Genomic DNA, 14,907 nt, shown 5'->3' on the forward strand with positions numbered 1-14,907 from the left:
GTCCCGCCGCCCCGGCACGGCTCGCCGCCGCCGCCGCCGCCGCCGGGGACCCCGCGGGAAGGGGGCGACGGGCCGGCCGCCCCCTCCCCGCCGCTCCGCCCCGCTCCGCCCCGCCGCTCCCCGCCGCTCGGCTCAGCTCGCTGTCCGCCTCGCTAGCCCCTGGCCGCCGACATGAGCGCCCGCCGCCGCCTCAGAGAGGGCGCCGCCGCCGCCCGAGCCCGCCGCGCCGCCCCGCGCCGCCAGACATGGCTGCGCCGAGACGCCGCCCGGGACGCGGAGCGAGGGCGCGGCGCGGCGGGCTCCGGCCCCCCCGCCCGGCCTGCGCCTGCGCCCAGGGCAGCGCCGTCAGGCGGCGCGGCGCGGCGGGCCTGCGCGGGGGGGCCGCCGGGCGCGGAGCGCTGCCGGCCCTCTCTGCTCACGTGTTTTCCCTTTTCCTAGCCGCGTGCCTCCCCCCCCCCCCCCCCGCATTTGGGTTCAGTATTTTACTGCTAATTCCCGCAATATACCGCTTCCTCGCCCTTCTCCCGACCCCCGGCTGCGCGGCTTCCAGCAGCCAGCGCGCAGCGCTTCCCGCACCGTCAGCTGTGGGCACGAACTGCCCCCCCCCTGCGTGCTCGCTGTTTGCACGGTACCGTGCTGGGTGAATTTCATCCAAGAGGAAAATGCAAGAATACTTAACGCGTTAGCCCCGCCGTCCGCCTCCTGCAGCACGCAGAAGTCACCTCCCCGTCCGTGCCTTGGTTTCCCCATCTGTAGAATAGGAAGATGATGCAACTTCTCATCCTTAGCTCTCCAAGCAGGTTACATGGCAAAGCTATCGCTGTCCTGCGGCAGGGATGGGGAGACGAGGGCACGGAGGGGGAGACGACCGGCAGGGGAACCTCTCCGTGCCCGGCGTCGCCTCCGGAGAAACAGGCCCTCCGCGCTCTGCCAAACAAAACACCGAGAAGAGTATCTAGCTGGCAACCTAAACATGCTTTACGTGACTATACAAACAGCTTTGCGCTAAAGAGTCAAATACTTGTTCTAAAAGTTCCTGGATAGTTATCCTGGTTTGACAATTGAAAATAAACCCAATTATTTTCCCATTACCTTCAGTACAGGTTTGGCTTTCTAGATTGCCAGGATTTATTTTTAAATCCCCATTTCTTTAACTTCCATTTCTCTTCTATTATTTCATTAGTCATATTGACCTTTCTTCCACAAAATTTCTTCTACTTCTGACTAGCTACTTTATGTTGGAGACATTTTTCCATGCTACTCCATTTGTGTTTTACTTAGCGGGAGCTTTTCCTCTTAAATCTTTCTTGAGCAAATTTAATACTATATTTTTCCTTTCATTGTTTTAAAAAATGAATTATTTTGTAATAACATATGCATTTAAGCATTCTAATCAATTAGCTTTATATTAACATATTTTCACAGTCTAGAACACTGAGAGATGACATTTATCTCAAGTACTGACAATGAGAATTTTCATGACACCAGTATCAGATACGGCTTTCAATCCCACACATTGATTAAAATCAACACAAAGCACATAAGAGAAGTCTGCAGAGATTCATGCAACCCGAAACTCTTGACTCAAATATACAGCCAAGGAAGCTTTCCCTTCCATGAAAAATTTCAAATTTTTGAAAAAAAGAATAAGGCTTCTATCCTTAATGACAATAGAAAGCCATATATATTCACCAATAGATAAAGCAAACATCACTTCCACAAAAATCATAAACATATTTTATTTGCTTCCAGAGCACCTTGGAAGCACCTTGGAACTCAGGTAGTCCCAGTTTCTCAGGAGGCCCCAAGATGGGGGACTAGCTAGGAAAGCAGACTGGAAAATAACCCACTAGCTTCTCTTAGAAATATAAAATACAGTATTCTTTTTAATCTGTTGATAATTCTGCATGGTTGTTTTGTGTTGCTATCCCAGCTTTTTGATGGGAAGGTGGTTACAAATAACATCCATTCTGACCAACCTTAATCTCTTTCTGAAAATAATATGGAGAAAAAAAAAACACTGGCATCCTTTTGAAAAAAAAAAGCAAATGCATTTCAGCTTGGTTTCCTCTTAAATTCCACAGTCTCTTTTCAATGTCAATACACATTTAATCAAACTTCTAGTAAGATTTTGTGCGGTTCCATAAAATTACAAATATACTGAAGAAAAAAAATACGAGAAATTACAACTACAAGGCTGTGCCTTTCATAAGCTGAAGCTGATGTGAAAGTACATTTGAAAAATACTGAACATACATGCTGACTGAAATAACTTGTTTCAAGCTTTTAAATGTTAATTGGTTTGATTATCAGCAGACATTTGATATATATTTGACTTCTGCTGTTGGAAAAGCTCATTTAAAAGTGGGAGTATTTCTGTGCTATAAGTTGGGAATATATTAATATTCTCCTTGCTGCACATTTATAGCATATTTAAACATGAATGTACAAAAATATATACTTATGACCTCTCTATTTTCTGCTGCTATATATAAATATATACTTTTGTTGGCCTATTGCCCAAAGTGAAATTCTGGTCCCCTTTGAGATCAGCAGTAATGTGTGGTATTAACTTCAGTGGAGATAGGATTTAATCTTTGTGTCTTACTCCTAACTCAAAAATTAGAACAAGACAATATTTGGCTACTTAGTGAAAATGAATTGGCTGATTTCAGCCACACATTCCAAAACCAGTGTTACTTAACAAATTGAAAAGAGAAAGCAGGAAGCAGGAAGAAACTTTAATATGTAAGTACATATTGGCCATTAACTGTAAGTTTCAGATCATATTACCTATAAGGAACAGGAGAACCAAAACTGCATTCTGAAAAACTATACATACGCAATGCAAGGAGAATGGGAGAAGCTGTATGTCATACACCACATAAAGAGCCAATATTGCCTTTTGATTATTCCAAAATTGACTACCATCTCTACAAGTTTTCGAAGCAATCTAGAAGATGAGGAAAATGCATGAGAGAAAATTCCAAAAGGAAACTCGTTGTCATAGTTTGATAATCTTAGGCCTAAGAATAAGGGATGCAAGAGAAATTACACACTCAGCATCTATTTTTGCCAGGAATAGGAAGCAGTGTAGTATCACAACTCTCTCCTCTCCCCTTTCTCTGTCTAGAGCTCCTGCTCAGCTCTGACACCTGTAATTCCTTTGGTACCTACCAGCTTGGCCATCTCTGCCCCGGATCACTCCACCCAGGCAATCTTCACTTCAGGAACCACCAGCACCCATGACATCTCCCCATCAGTGCTGTATTCTTGTATGCCTTACGCACGTACATCGGGCCTCTGACCAGTCCTTCTCCATTCTTTTTCCTTGCATGCATCCAAACTCGGCGTGGCATGCCCTTTTCAAACTTTCCTAAAGTCCGTGCCTGGCTTGGCCTGTGGCAGGGTGCAGCCTAGGCCTGCTGTCCCCGCCGCGGGGCCCGGGGCAGGGGGCGATGGCACCGGGCGCAGCCGCGGGCGCAGCGCACACCCCAGCGCGGGCCGCCGCCACTGTCCATGGTGCTGATCTCTGCGTTGCAGGTCTGCGAGGCCAGGCGCTATTTGCAGGCAGAGGAAACGTCTTTTGTTAGCCCAAAATATAGGGAAAATAAGCTTTTAGGCAAATAAGATATTTTATGTGCTTTCAGTAAGGATTTTTATAAGCAAAACACGGCATTTAGCTGTTTTGCCTCAGCCCCCTAAGACAGGTTTTATATCTTTCCTATGATACTGGATAAATCACTGCATATTGCATTTTGTTACTCTACCGTGACACAAGTACATCACTTCTCTAACTAATATCATGTAAGTGACATTTTAATATCTCACAACACTTAGTTATACAAAGATGTACTTTCTAACATACTGTAAATATATTTACAATGTATCTCATGTATTGCTAAATGGAACAAGGCTTAAAGAAGTGATTTCTTAAACGTGCTCTTGGAACAGCTAATTCCAGAGCACACAAGATGAGGGATTATTCTCTGCTAAGTCCTAAGTAATACAGAGTAGCTGGTTCAAGTAGTAATTATATAATATGAGGCAGATGAGCAACAGTGACAACATTAATTTCAGCATCCTTGGGGATAAAAACGTCTCCGTCTATTATGGTAGCACAGCATTTGAAAGTAAGATTTTGCAAAACTAAGAAATCTATATAAATGCAAAGTCCTTAAGAACTGTTGAGAGAATTACCTGCTACCTGAGGAAGGTGCCTAACAGCACAGAGGCACACACTAACAATCACAAAGGCATGTTTACTCCTGGACAAAAGTATGAAGGCAAGAAATAAGACCGCGCAGCAAAGTTTATAACACTATTTGAGTTAACTCTCCTCCAGAAAATGGAGAATTTAGCCAGAAGTTTTGCACCATATCAGCCATCACATAAGATACAAATTAAAAAGGAATTTAAAGAACTAGGATATACTATTAGATTGGCAATCTAATATCTTTACAAACACATTTTTAAAATCTTGAAATATTAGAAGCAGGAAGCCCTGCAAATAATCAGTAGATCTACTGCATCATCAAGAAGTAAAGGAGGCAGCTAAGGGTAAGAAAACGGCATGAAAAAATAAATACTGATTTTGTCACATCTCTCCTTAATACAGAAGGTTCTGGGAAATACAGGAAGAGAGTAGATATGGAGTATAGTCACAGATGGAGATCTTTTCATAATCAGTACCAGAAAATGAAGTCACCAGTACATTATACTATACCTCCAAAAATTCTGACAGTTTCAAAAAGTTGCAGCTGACATGTTCTGAAGAGAAAAATGCAACTGCTCTTTAAAATCATGTCCTCTTTTAAGAGCAAGTCCTATTATAACCTTGGTAACCATAGTTCTATATGTTTTCATTTGGTACTGACCTGATAAACCAGATACAATAGTTAAAATGAAAAGACAACAATTTTTTGTGTATGAAATTAAATATTATAGACATTAATCTGTCCTGCTTCTGCAAGATAAATTATACTTTGGTAATCATAGGAATTGTATTCATTCAGTAGATATTCATCCTGGGCACCGGAAGAAATAGGCACCCTGTTGAAAAGACAATGAACATGTAATTATCACAGTGCAGGCAATAACCAAGGCTGCATTACATTTATTCAAGGAAATTTGATTTAGGAATGCCCTCACTTGAGTAGCTTGCAACTTTAATGGTTTCCTAACATAGGACAGGTAAAGGGATGGACAAGATACAAACATTATTGAAATCATCCATCATTATGTTAGAAGGCAAGAACTACTTCCAGAACAGTCTATAGCAGAAATAAATCTGTTTAGGAGAGGAAGTGATGCAAATACATCAGTAAACAATAACAGCTGAAGCTGCAGATGGGAACATGATTGCTGAAGCTGAATAAAAGCAGTATACTGGCTTCTTTAACCTTGACATTAGTGCCACAAGACCTTGTTTAGGGCCTGCCCTGTAATTGAAGGATGAAATCCTCACTCTTTTAAATTAAAAGAGAAGGGTTTCTACCATGATTTCCATGGCACAAATATCAGCCTAAGAATTTATGTCACAGCGTACATGTTTTTCCAAATAAATGCAAAGGAGTCTCTACATTTAGCTCCAGATTTGAAGTTGCTTAGTAAAATTACATTTAATATTAACCTCAGAAGTTAGACAGAAACATTTGTATTCTTTCTTAAAACGTCTATTACAAAATTTAAAGTTGACCCCAAAATCTGTGTTACCACATGGTATCAGTTCACTAAAAAATTCTTTTTAGTCTTTAAACAATGAAAAAAGTACCATGTTTCATATTGCCAACAGTCTGACACCAGAACACATTTTATTCTTAAAGCTGCTCACTGGAGTTTTTTCACTGATGATACTGCGTTTGTATAACATGGCTCTAGTCACCACACACACATTTGGATCTGCCTTGGATAGCTTTTTTCAGCTCACATTTTATGCACAATTATGTGTGTACTGAAGTAATTCAACAAGGTGATTTGAAGAATCTGTATCAAGCACCACCACTTCATATTGCATATGACAACCTAAACAGGCTTAAATGAAGCGCATAAAGAGAGGTTGATTAAATCCCAATGCATTTTCCATCAATAGACTTATGATGGAAATCTGATTCTGAACTCAAAATGAATTGATTTCAACTGTCTATTAAACTAAATATAGAATGCAATTTATTTTAAATTCTGCTTCTGTGACAGCTCTATCTTATGATAAGATCTACAACACTGTGAAGCAACACCTTGCTTGCATGCAAGGGTAATTTTTCTGCCCCTTTTCAAAGTACTTCTTTACAACTAGAATGGTGTAGGATGACCAGCCCCAACACATGACACTGAATTTTTTTTGGAGGAATTAATATTTCAGCTGGCTGATGCAAATTATTAGATTAAAATTTGTCAGGTCAAGATGACATCTTTTTACACAGTAGTGGACAAGTTTTTGAAAATATAATGCCCTGTACTGAGTTTGCAAAAGTTCTCAAAATAGGAAGCAGGTTGCCTGAAAAGGCTGTTGATTCCCCATCTTCAGAGATTCTCTAACCTCAAGTAGACAAGGCAACTTCATCCAACATTGAAATTACCCTGCTTTGAGCAGAAGGTCGAACTAGATAACCCTCCAATCCCTTCCAACTTAAATCACTCTGTGTTTTAAATACTAAGTTCTGTAGGCAGGTTCCCTACAATCATACTGCATTTAAGTAAAATTTTTAGAGTTAAGTAAGCCTATTTTAAGGACAGAAAATACTTCTTTTCTAAATGATTCCACTGTAAAAGAAAATATGCAAGAGACTGCTACATGACATGACTTTTCACTGTACTATACACATGCCTCTATACAAAACAGCTACTCCTCACTGTAGAAAAATAGATCTTTTTGCCATACTGTTCCTCTAAAAAGGATAAACTTAGAACAAAACAGATTAGCACTCCTGAAAGGAAGAAAGTAGATTTGTAGGGCCCCTACATCATTTTTTGTGGGAACTAACAGCTATGTAACAAATGAGGCTGCTGAAAAGAAGATTTTGTGATCAAGACACTAGACTGAGTACCAGCAGATCTGTATCCTCTCTCTACTGCTCTCAAATATATCAGCAAACCCATTTGCATCAAACTTCTCAGATATGCCTATTAACTCTATATTACTATCGGGGTTCCTGTTTTGATATTTGGGACCCACTGCAAATAATGGTAATGGAAGATGCAGGTGCTCTAAACTTGAAAAGAAAGAAAGAAAAAAAAAAAGCTAAGTCTATTTTTTTTTTTTTTAAGATGAGTATCCAGTCACCAGTGGATCCTTTGCAATTTTATGCAACCTATCTTTAAATGGAAATGACATGCCAGCCTTTCTGATAGGCCACTGGTTTTTTTATATCCTCATTGATTCCTGATAATATGATACACACCAATCTGTTTTCAATGTAGCATACAAAGCATCTGCATGAAAGAAACAGTGCCTCATATGAAACACTACAGATAAAAAGGATCTTTTTCATGTGAGGTAGTTGGTTACCATCCCGTTCATCCTGTACACTAGAGGAGGTATGGATCTGATCATGAAGATTGCATACAGTCCAAGTATACATACAATAGGGAAGACCTAAGGTCATATGAAAGTTAAAGGGTCAGGACCTGAACAGTTTTGCCACCTAAGTGCTGTAATCACTTGCTGGATGATCGCTGTTCAGCTAGATCATGGTAACCATGGTTATCATACCATGCATGATCAGCAGAAAGCAGCAGTATTCTTATTTATGATTGCAATTAAGATTTTTGTCTGGCTGGGCACACAATGAAACCTGCATCTGTTTCTACAATTTTTTTTCCCCTGATGCTGAATCTGAGCCTCAGCCCAAAACTCTGTGCTTCATATAGTCTCATTTGGACTACTTCTCCTAATTTTATACAGTAAATAAAGCATGTGTCCTACAAGCAAAAAAGCTATGGGAGCTGGAGATCAGATAGCAGGTAAAAATAGCATGTGAACAGGGAACTTCCTCTTTGTGCTCTTCTACCACAAATGTGTGCTTAAAAGCAGACACTTGGCACAGCCTGATCTGTAGTTCTGGTTGAGTTCAAAACTTGCTCCTTATTCTGTTGCTCTCAATTCTCCCAATATCAAATGTGTCTGAATCATCAGAATGACCCCTTTTTGCACGTCACCTTTAATCATGCCAACGCTTGTTCAAAGACAAGTCAAGACATCTCTAACTTAGGCAATCTGCAGGTATATGTGTGGTAACATCAATGTTGATTTTTCAAACCCTTGTTAATTGTATTGAGTTGGGAATGCTATCTTTCCTCTGTATCTTTATACCTTGAGAGAGATGAGTAACTGACAGAAACAGTAACCTTCATCTGTATGACTTAGCTATTCTGAGGAGTATAGCGTGTTTCACCACAGGGTTGCATGAGAAATTTTAAGATACCAACAGAATTCTGTGAACCAAGAATTTAGATTCTAGTCCTGGTTTTATCATAAGAACGTGAGCTAATGACGAGAGATGAGGCCTGAGAATTAACATTCCTAATTCAAAAAACAAGTATGATTGCTTGGTGCACAGAAGACCCCATGGGAGACTTCCAGAGAAAGGAAAAGGCAGCTTACAGCTTCTATGTTTTTAAAATGAAAGGAGTCTTAGACGTCTCATCTCCTCTCCCCATATACACTTTGTAAGAGGCTAACTCATGTATCTCATATTCATAGTTCAAATGTTAAAAGACATATGCAGAACAGTCATAAAAGCATTTTGAAAATGCAGTTTCTTTTTTTGTTATAAGTAGAAGTGTCTCCCAACTTTACACATTCACTACACTACAGAACTCTTTACTGTCTGTATTTCAACTCTTTTCTCTTTCCTAAAGTAATACGAATTGTTTTGAGTTACCCCTTAAGTACAGCATAAAAAGTAACTATCCCCAGTCATTTCACATTATTTTCTTAATCTTCAAAATATTTGGGCATAACAATAGTTTATTCTAGGACAGTATGCAGAGGAAGACAACATTAAATACATCTATCCTGTCAGAGCGGGTTTTCAGTATCAATTTAAAGCACCCTTGTCAGCAGGAAGAAAAAGAACTGCATTAAAACAAAAGGGGAAAGTAGGAAGCAGTAGGAAGTAGTAAACTCTGGAATTTCTAAGCAACGTGTAATCTTGACCAGTAATTGAACAATTAATTGAAACATAACTGAAATCCAGTAAGCAATATACGTATGTCAACAAAACCTACATTTTACAAAAAGCAATTATACAAACCTGTATATTATTATATTATACATTATATTATTATATAAACCTGTGTGTTTTATGAATAAAGATCAATAATAATAGATTCCTGATATTCAGTAGAGCTCCTTGATATTTTCATTTAACAATAATTATAGTAAGGGTTTTTACTGTACCCTGTCTCAGGAACATCTAGTTCTCAAATTAATAATAACCCAGCCATAGACAGAAGAAGAATTAAGCTGTCCCATACTTCTGATTCCTGAGTTTTATGTTCTTTGACAGTGGTATCATCGTAATACCCCAGCTGTAAATGAAGCAGCACTACTGCATTTCCTGTCCTTTCATGTAAGATGATAGTAGTCCCTCAGAATGTGCTAGCCAAAGTTAGGTCACTTCTAATACAGCACACGTAAACAGTTAGTACTTGACTTTCCCTTAGTAAACTCTGCTCATTTATATAGTTACATCACATAACTATCATTGTCCCAAGACAGCACCAACACAAAGACCATGGAGGGATTCACAATAGTTGGAGGACATTTGCGTACTATGACCAAATTAAGCACTTGTACTAGAAGTAAATGGAAAGCACTATCCACTAGACTAGAAAAACTTTTGAAAGAGAATGAGACAAGCATATAGCCCACTCATTCCAAGCAACCTTCCTCTTTCATAATATCATACACTAGCATCACTTGCAACATTTCAAGCAATGAAATTAATCTTGTACCTAGACAATCTTTCTGAGGATGCTGCTATGTTACTAAATTATGATTTTTTTCTATCAACATCAAACAGGAATTTAAAATTTTTCTCCCACAAATCAAGTACATCTGAGATATAATTTCCAAAACTTATTTCATCTGATGTTCCGCAGGATTAATTTTCCCCACTTTGGGGAGAGGACATGTGAAGGAAGCTGATATGGATAGCTCTAGAGAGCTACCCAAACACTGTCTTAACCCTGAGCTATGAGAAGGAAACTAATCAGTTTCCATACACATTCAGAATTATTCTTTCTCCACAGACTATACATAAGAACTGCAGAAGTGATCCTTTCTGAAGTACAATATGGAGATATAGGCACTACTAATTTTACTGAAGCCAAATACTAATCTCCCATAAACCAGTGAACAGCTACCTTGTGTTCTACACAGATGGGTGCTACATCTTCAGTTCTCAAATGGGATGTCAGGGATTTATTTGAATAAATGACATCATGAAGTAAATACTCCAGAGCTGAAAAACATTCCTCAATACCTTGATACCAATTCCAGAGCCCGAAATATATCATTTTCTAGCTTTTGTAAAGGAGGTCCAGCACATTCAATCTCCCTAACTGTGATTGTGCACTTCTTGTAGAACACAAATTTGTTGTTGTCCACTTCCAGTGACATCAAATGCAATCCATTTGGTTGAGACAGAGTTATTTCATGCACTGCAGCCTGTGTGAGAAAACTCCTGAAAAGCAAAACACACTCTCCAGGCTGCTGTCAGTCTAATGAAGAATTCAATTTGATAACAGAGTCATTTTATTTATAGGCCAGTTGCGCAGTGTGGCTACATAGAGGGGACTCAGGTCACTCATCTGCTGCCCAGCTGACTGACTTTTTAGATCTAGCATACACAGCTTAAATGACTATGATTAACTCATAAGTCACCAGCTCACTTGATGCTCAGTTGTGCTCACTTGATGCACAAAAAGATGTATGTACAAAGGGCTAGCTCACAAGGTTGTAACTGTACGGAGCCCTGAGAGTAAAAAGCTTTCATGAAGGAAACTTCTGCAAAGCCAAATTTCCAACTCTGTGATACAGAATGGCTTTAGAAAAATGGGCTTTGTTGTATACTGCACAGCTATGCAGTAGATAGGGACTTGTCTTTGTAAGAGATCAGAAGGAGCATGCTCCTTTTTCATGTTCACATGAATCAGCAGTGACAACTGCCAGGAGGTGGGGGCAGGAGCAGGAGGTTGCACTGTAGGTCAGTATCTGATCAGCTTTGTTCCTGGCCTTCTGTACTTACTCTTTTATATGCACCTCAGCCCTGCAGAAATTCAATAGCCAGCTTTTTCTTTATACTGTTAGCATCAGCCATACATAGAAGGCACATTTTTGGGGGGTTAGGGTCAGTGTTCACAACAGAGGCCTGTACCAGGTACCTCAGAGGATAGTTTGGACTTATCAACATCTAGAAAGGTCACATCACCAGAGCAAACATAGCCACTCTGAGCCTGACATATGTGTGGAAAGGGAAGGCTGCTCATTTGACTTCCAAAAAATGAGAAGAGTGGCTGGGCTCTTTAAAGGCATCAGGTGAAGAATCACCAGTAGCAGATTCTTGAGGAAACAGAAAGAGCAAAAGATAACCAATGTATAGTTTCCCTCTACTGTAGATGCCTTACAGCAGGGCTCTAGAACACCGCATTTATGTAGCTGGACATGGAATTTCTAAATGAACCTACTCATCTCAGAAGGTAACATATTTGCAAGCCTATGCTCAAACTGTGCAAAATGACTCAAGGCTGACTAAAGTGCATGGTTGCCCATGCTGATGGCCTATTGTAAAATTTAATGTTGCTGCTATCTAGGTGAAACATAGGAAAAAAGGATATGAAAATTCCTCTACAGTCACTTCCTATAACGCATTATCTCAGTATCAATTTCAGAGGACTGCAACCCAGAGTCCAGGAAATAACAGCCAGAGCTATAGTGGCCTTGTTCATCAGATTCTGTTTTACCTCCCTGTCAATCCAATTCCCCCTCTTTCCTTCATATGCCACAGGATAATTAATCAGCACTAACAGCCGGCCAGCCCTAGAGTTAGTCCTAAACCACGATCAGGATTTGTTTATCTCTGAAGTCAGCCAGGGATTTTACACATGCCTTCATGGACTTCTATATTTCTAAAAGTAAAGTTTTCCTATGTAGTCTTATTTGGCAGGTTCCTTAATGTACAAGTTGTCATTTACTAGCTCCCCAAATCCTGTTATCAGTATTCCAGAAAGTGGGTAGCAAGTATTAGAAATACTTGCTGGACTACTTTTCCAGCTTCTATGCTGTGTCTGAGAATTACACAAGCATGCAACAATGCATCTACACATGCCAGAAATGAATATTTTCAATTCAAAGTTTCAGATTCACACTATTGGGCAAATAAATACTATAAGCAGATGGATAGGGTGAGTTGCTCTCTGAACAGGTGTGCAACTTCTCTCAATTTCACATGTCATTTAACTTCAGCTCAAAGTGATCACTCCTCTTTCTTTCCCTGGGGGTAGGCTGGTCATAGGTCCTGAATCTAACTTCTGAATGTTTAGCTTTCATGCAGGTATACTGGAGGGGGACTGCCATACAAGAACCTACACAGCACACACAGAAAGTCATAGAAACTTTGTGTGTCTTAGTCCAGGATTTTAGTAAGTTAGAGAAGTGGAAAGTGGCTGTCTGCAGAGATTATTATTTGGAGGAAGCATTAGGCTGTTTACAAGGTTTAAAGTTTGAGATTGAGATCATCAAGATAAATGAAAGTCCCTATATTTATAAGAACAGAAGACTTCCCTGCAAAGGAACTGGAATTAGGCATTGTCAATGGAAAAGACTTCAAAGATCACATGCATAGGGTGATTTCTGTGCCAAGACCAGAGACAGGCCAAGATACAAAGATGCCAGAAAGCACACCAGCAGAATGCTTGGCAATTTGGCCTTACCTAGTAGGAGCAGCAGGCTGTGATAGACAGAATGTTTTTTTTTTAAGCCTGCTACTGAAGTAGGACCAGACTCCAAGCATGAGTAGAGTATGCACTAGAGATCGGTCTACTTGAAAGGTAGGGCAGGCTGAACTGTGTGTAATTTTGTGTTTAAGCACTGTGCCCACGCAGAAACCTGTCACTACTGGATTGAATCTTCTTTGCAGTGTTCCTCCAGGATCATGACGTACTTTTTTCATGGTCAGATCTTCCAGTGGTGGAGCAAGCCCAATGAGTAATGCCATCTGAGTTCTACCTCAACTGTGGAAGATAGCTCCCTTTGCTTTCAAGAATAAAACAGTGCCACACCTCCAAGATATGTGGCATTACTGATGTTCTCTAACATTTTACAGAAAATGAATATAGATACTGTCAGGTGTATATTTGTCCTCTGAATAATGCATGTAGAGAGGCAACACATGAGCAGGGACTCACATGTACCTTAACCACTGACTTGGGTTCTGTGGACACACCTTTCCCTGTCCATCTTCACTTTTTCCTACCTTTACACAATAAACTCCTCTAGCAAGAGCATTTAACAGCAGTGTCCAATGCACTCAGCAAAACTGATGAAGCAACCTGGAAGAAGGACAAGTCTGATAGTATGTTTCTGTTCTACATTCTGGCAGGTAGGCCATGAAAGTAAATGATCTGATGAAAGCTAAATTTCCAGAATCAGAATCTCCGCTTCCAGTACAAAAAAATATAGTTCAGGGATTTTTCTATAGAAAGGGAGAAGAAACAAGGCTGTTACTGAACAGAGCTTTGAAACTTCTGATGCCCAGCATAACTTTGTAAAACGATGACTTTTCTTGCTACAGATAGAATCTTGGTGCTATAAAACGATAGCTGAAGCCCAGTAATACACAGTATTACTGATTTAGGATAAAGCAATCCTGTTATATGAAAAAGCACTCATTTTTCTCCTCCACCCCTCCTCCCAAAAGAGCTATTTGAAATGCTTTCTTTTTTTCTTGCTTTAAGGGGCATCCTCCCATAACCAGGCAATAAATGCTGGCAGCTCACATGAATCACAGACAATTTGTTCCCTTTACTTTCTAGTCACACAGTCTCATCTTATTCTTTTCTTCTGAAAAAGTCATCAGTTCTCATCAGAGGAACTCCAGGTTCCTCACCCATATACAGGAGGACAATCTGCAGTCTTTGGCTTCATGACTTCTTCTGGGTTTCCACCACTTTCTTCATTTAGAAAAGCTATTCTTTTCTCCAGGGAACAAAAAACAGTTTCCTTGTCAAGCCAAACACCCTCACCTGAGCCTTAGTGGGGAGTAGTTGATGACATCTGTGACTAATCCAGCTGCTTTGCTCAGCTGAACGCACAGCTCCCAGGTTGACTGAGTACCTGGAAACCTTCATCTGTTGAGTCTGCCCACAAAGACTGCTTCATTCATTCTCTTTTTGATTCAGTATCTCAAAATGGAAATAATTTTAAAAGTGTTATAATCAAACATTCTAAGCATTCCTAAGCATTTCATTTACTTTGCAGTCTGAAAGTACTCATTAAGATATTATGGCCTAAAATAGATGTTCACAAGGAGACATTTAAATATGAGTTTTTTAAGAAGGCAGCATGGGAATCAATACAGTTTAGAAGCTAATGGTCTCCTCTGTGTTTTCCTATACAGATAAATGAGGTGTTTAACTGATGTGGTGGCTGTTTGGAAAAGATAACTGCCTTTTAACAACAGCAACTATAAAACACCCTGGTATTATTTGTCTCCAGTTAACCAGCTAACACCAGTTTGACATTTTAATCTCATAACTTTGGAACAAATGTACTGACCTCAAAATGTATCTCTACAAACAGACAGTGCCCTTCACGTTACATTCTATAAAAAGGTAGCGCCCCAGACATGCTAAATTACCTAATATGGCAACAGCAAGTATTTAAAAACAAACCATCTCATTAAA

Source organism: Apteryx mantelli, chromosome 4, assembly GCF_036417845.1.
Source record: "Apteryx mantelli isolate bAptMan1 chromosome 4, bAptMan1.hap1, whole genome shotgun sequence".
NCBI lineage: Eukaryota > Metazoa > Chordata > Aves > Apterygiformes > Apterygidae > Apteryx > Apteryx mantelli.